Source organism: Podarcis tiliguerta, assembly GCF_965153285.1.
Source record: "Podarcis tiliguerta genome assembly, chromosome: 16".
Lineage (NCBI taxonomy): Eukaryota > Metazoa > Chordata > Lepidosauria > Squamata > Lacertidae > Podarcis > Podarcis tiliguerta.
In genome coordinates, this window is record NC_139549.1 from 2,461,426 (window position 1) to 2,466,669 (window position 5,244).

At 50.4% G+C, this 5,244-nt stretch overlaps 1 long non-coding RNA gene across 1 annotated transcript; it reads right to left on the minus strand.

Annotated features, from left to right (window-relative positions):
• Window positions 1-1,710: 1,710 nt before the first annotated feature.
• On the minus strand, window positions 1,711-4,182 carry LOC310667195. Its single transcript, XR_014506194.1, has 2 exons — window positions 3,958-4,182; window positions 1,711-2,243 (listed from the first exon to the last, which is right to left on the minus strand). It is a non-coding gene; the product is annotated as an uncharacterized lncRNA (long non-coding RNA).
• Window positions 4,183-5,244: the final 1,062 nt, after the last annotated feature.

Below are 5,244 nucleotides of genomic sequence, written 5' to 3' on the forward strand. Positions count from 1 at the left end.
GGGACACTGACAAACTGGAACGTGTCCAGAGGAGGGCAACCAAAATGGTCAAAGGCCTGGAAACGATGCCTTATGAGGAACGGCTAAGGGAGCTGGGCATGTTTAGCCTGGAGAAGAGGAGGTTAAGGGGTGATATGATAGCCATGTTCAAATATATAAAAGGATGTCACATAGAGGAGGGAGAAAGGTTGTTTTCTGCTGCTCCAGAGAAGCGGACACGGAGCAATGGATCCAAACTACAAGAAAGAAGATCCCACCTCAACATTAGGAAGAACTTCCTGACAGTAAGAGCTGTTCGACAGTGGAATTTGCTGCCAAGGAGTGTGGTGGAGTCTCCTTCTTTGGAGGTCTTTAAGCAGAGGCTTGACAACCATATGTCAGGAGTGCTCTGATGGTGTTTCCTGCTTGGCAGGGGGTTGGACTCGATGGCCCTTGTGGTCTCTTCCAACTCTATGATTCTATGATTCCAGCCCTAAAAAAAGTTGACAACTCTGGGAAAGGGGGGGGGTGCCAGAGGAATCTTTGCACCACAGCATCGGATATGCTTAAGACGGCCCTGATCCCTACTGTAAGTATGCAAGACAAGAGCAGTGGAGCAGTGCATAGGGCCTCGTGGAAGTTAAGTAGGTGTTGAATCCCACTATGCTACCATCCAGGGATGAGCAAATCCATCAATTTCAAATTCTCTCCATTTCTCATTTTGACAAGACTAAATTGACTTCCCCACATTCCTACCTCGGTTTGCAATTTTTAAAAGTCCTGGTGAAAATGCATCCAAATTTTTGTACCAATTTCTCCTAGTGTACACATATCTGCATGCAATTTTGCCTAATACACCCTTTTAAGCAACGTAATTTCTCTTAATACAGTGGTACCTTGGGTTACAGACGCTTCAGGTTACAGACTTCACTAACCCAGAAATAGTACCTCGGGTTAAGAACTTTGCTTCAGGATGAGAACAGAAATCGTGCTCTGGCTGCACGGCAGCAGCAGGAGGCCCCATTAGCTAAAGTGGTACCTCAGGTTAAGAACAGTTTAAGGTTAAGAACAGACCTCCAGAACGAATTAAGTTCTTAACCAGAGGTACCACTGTATAATGCATTTCTGTATTTTATTTTCACGGATATGTGCATTTTTATCCACGCATTCCCCTGGTATTTTTTCCCCATACACGTCACTTGACTGGAGAACTACATTGCAAAATTCAGGAAAGTGCAAATTTCGGTTCACAGGTTGTTCTGTAAAGTTCAGTTTAGCAAAGTTCACCTTAAAAAGCAAACTGAATCTAATCCCCACCCCTGTCTCTCCATCTCTAGCTGTGTGTGTGTGTGTGTGTGTGTGTGTGTGTGTGTGTGTGTGTGTGTAAGGTTGCATTCGGTCCCAATACCTTTATTTAACAAATTAGTAAGCTCCTGCCAACCTAGCAGTTCGAAAGCACGTCAAAGTACAAGTAGATAAATAGGTACCACTCTGGCGGGAAGGTAAACGGCATTTCCGTGCGCTGCTCTGGTTCACCAGAAGCAGCTTAGTCATGCTGGCCACATGACCCGGAAAAACTGTCTGCGGACAAACGCCAGTTCCCTTGGCCAGTAAAGCGAGATGAGCGCCCCAGCCCCAGTTGTCCGCAACGGGACTTAACTACCAGGGGTCCTTTACCTTTACCTTTAAGAGGGAAAGAACAGAGGAAAGAACAATCCGACAATCTACTGGTGCTGGGAAACTAGTTGCTTTTATTGCCATTCACATGCCCGTGAGGATGAGGAAACCCATCAGGGCGTTGAGCTTTTCACAACCAGCATGGCTGGGTCATGACATATCAAGGAGATTCCAGACAGGAGCTCAGTTGGTCAACAAGACTCCCTGAAATGCTGCGATGATTGTATAGGATAGGACAAAGCAAAACCCAAACATTTTGGAGAAAGCAAAACGTCAAAGCAGAGTGCAGAAAGGACTGGCTTCGATGGCGTCAGTGAGGTCCGGCAGGTGATCAATGTTGAATTGCTTTCGCAGGGAGCTCCCCTCAGTTTTCCAGCGGCCGAGAAAGAACATCATCAACAGCAGCCCTTGGGAGGTTGCTTGGTTTTCGGGGGACACTTCACAGCTGGGGGGCAGCACTGGGCAGTTTTGGGGGGACACTTCACGGCTGGGGGGCAGCACTGGGCAGTTTTGGGTGGGCATTTGGTGGGGGGAGCCTTGCAGCCTTGCTTGCACTGGGACATGTTTCCAAAAGTGGGTGGATAAACCTGCAGAGGCAGAATGAAGGAACAAAGAATAATTTAGGGGAGCAAAGAGAGGTTATCCCCAACTCCAGTTCCCAACAGGGGCTAACCAGACACTTCTGAGAAGCCCTGTAAGATTTCCCCTTTTGATTTCTCTCCCATCAAAGCCACTTCCGAGCTAGAGAGGAGGTGGGGTTGTGGGCTTCACGCCCCCCCCCCACACATGCGCAGGGGCTGGCTTGCAGTCCCCGCCTCCTTAAGGGAATCCTCGGCCGCGTCATTCCCCTTGCCAGCCAATCGGCTGGCCTGGGAGGCGTGGCTCATGCCATTTAGGACCAGCGCGGCTGAGGAGCTTCCTCTTTCAGCGCCGCAGCTGCTCCGGTTTCCCAATCCCCCCCTCCCCCCGTCCTTTAGGTTTGACCTTGCTATGGACCTCGGTTGGTCGCCGTTAAAGGGCCTGGTAGGAATTTTTTCCACCTGGCAAATTGCCTCCAGCCATTTGGTTTTTCGCCTACCTCATCGCAAATCGTCACAACTTCCTTGGCATTGGCAGTTAGGCATTGGTAAGGGTATTGTTATGTAGATGAGAGGGGGGAGGAAGTGCCACTACCTCCCCCCATAGCAAAGGGTAGTCCGGTAAAGAATTCCGGGGGGAGTGGCCCTGTCCAAAGCCTATGGAGGTGTGGGCCCAAAGCACACCCCCAAGCGGTGACCCCAGGGGAGCTCCTAGTTGATGTGCATCAGCAGGACTCCCCCTACTGGTGGTTAACCCTTGCCGGCCTTCATGCAATCAGGCTGAAGCCGGATAGTCGGTAGGACCAATGCCTAAGCCAATACCGCTCATTACCTGTAACCAATAAAGTTGTGGCCATTTTTCGCCCATTAACCTAAAATATTGGTGTCATGTGTTTTTATTTCCGATGGGCGGGATGCGGGAACTCAATTAAGATTCTGAGATACACTGTCTCTGTCCCGGGAGGCTCCATTCCCAACTAGAGACCGTAGTGCAACGGGGCAGCAGCTCAGTGGTTAGAGCACTTGCTATGCATGCAGAAGGGCTGAGAATGTAGAAGGCAGTGTTGTCTACATGGACTGGCAGTGGCTCTTCAGGGTTTCAGGCAGGGGCAGTGCCAGACCTACATGGAGGGATTGAACCTGAATCCTTCTGCATGCCAAGCAGCTGTTCTGCCTACTGAGCCAAGGCACCCATCCACCCTGGCTCCTTCCCTCCACAATGGTAGACCAACCAGCTGCTTCTGGGAAGCCCACAGCCAGTGCATGATGGTTGTAGAACCTGGAAACCTTCTGCATGCCAAGCAGGTGTTCCACTGAAGCTCCAACTATGGCACGGAGAGGGGCATCCCTTTCAGGGGGGTGCACTCTAGGATTTCCCAAAACTTGGGAACCAACCGTGAGGTGGCACTGTGGTTACCACATCGACAGGCCGTCATTTTTCCCGGGAGGAAAAATCTAGAGGAAATCCAGTAAACAGATTATTTAAATCCCACCTCCATGCAAAGAGATCAGTATGCCACCTCGCTTGAGATTCTCATGGTGTTGCCTCATGCTCTAGCCCGGGGCTGAGTTGCAGAACGCCATGGATTGCTATTTCCACATCATGCCAGTCTCTGTGGAGATCGTATCTACAGCCCTTTTCCAAAACCTCATAGAGGAAAACAGAGAGCTAATGTGCAGCTGATCTGCACAGCTCAGAGCGCAGTGAGAAAGCAAGACTTACCCAAATTCACAAGACGGAGCAAAGAGGTGACGCCGACCCAATGGACTGAGAAGCCAGGAGCTGACAGCCTCTCTTTTATACCCGATTCCAAACTGTCTCTTCCGGGCAGAGAAATGTGGACAGGAGAGATTGCTCAATTATCTAATTGACCCGATGAGATCTCACAAGGGCCAACTCCCCATTTTCTCCATCAATGGCTCAGCTGAGGAAACATTCCTGCTTGGTGAGGCCATCGCCCTTCCGCAAATTCCGCTCTTCTCTAGAGCGGTCAAGGAGTTTCTCCGCATCAACATCATTCTTAGGTGCTGCTGCTTCTGGGCACAGGAAGAGTCACAGCTCCATGGCAGAGCATGTGTTTGGCATCCAGAAGGCCCCAGATTCAAGTCCTGGAATCTCCAGGCAGAGCTGAGGATGAGGGAAAGGAACTCTGTCTGAAACCCTGGGCCACCACCGCCAACCAGTGTAGACCAGTGTTTCCCAATGTGGGCGATAACGCCTCCTAGGGGTGCTGGAATGATCCTTGGGGGGGTGTAGTAGCCTCGGGTGCAATTGGGGGAGGCGTTGAATAAAAATAAGGGGGCGGTGGAAGCATAAAGAAAAAAGAGAAAGGAATTTTGGGAAACCATTCGTACATGTTTCATCTCTCTTTTTGAAACAATTTTTATTTGAATTTACAAAAACAAAATTGTGTGGCAAGTCCCCCTCCCCCCATGAGAAATAAAGACACAGGACACGGTATATAAGGTTAATGGGTGGAAAATGGCCACAACTTTATTGATTGCAGGAATTGAGCAGTATTGGCTTAGGCATTGGTCCTATCAGCTAACCGGCTTCAGCCCGATTGCATGAAGACCGGTGAGGGTTAACCACCAGTAGGGGGAGTCCTGCTGATGTACATCAACTAGGATCTCCCCCGGGGGTCACCGCTCGGGGGCGTGCCTTAGGCCCACACCTCCATAGGCTTTGGACAGGGCAACGCCCCCCGGAATCCTTTACCGGACTACCCTTTGCTTTGGGGGAAGGTGATGGCACTTCCTCCCCCCTCATTTGCATAACAATACCCCTACCAATGCCTAACCGCCAATACTGAGAAGTTGTGATGATTTGCTACAAGGTAGGCGGAAAAACCCAAATGGCAGGTGCCAATTCGCCAAGTGGAAAAAATTCCTACCAGGCCCCTTGACGGTGACCAACCGAAGTCCATAGCAAGGTCAGAGGAGTGGGCAGGGTGGGAAACCTGATCAGCTGGAGAGGCGAAGAGAGGGCAGTCCTCGGGCGTGCCAGGCA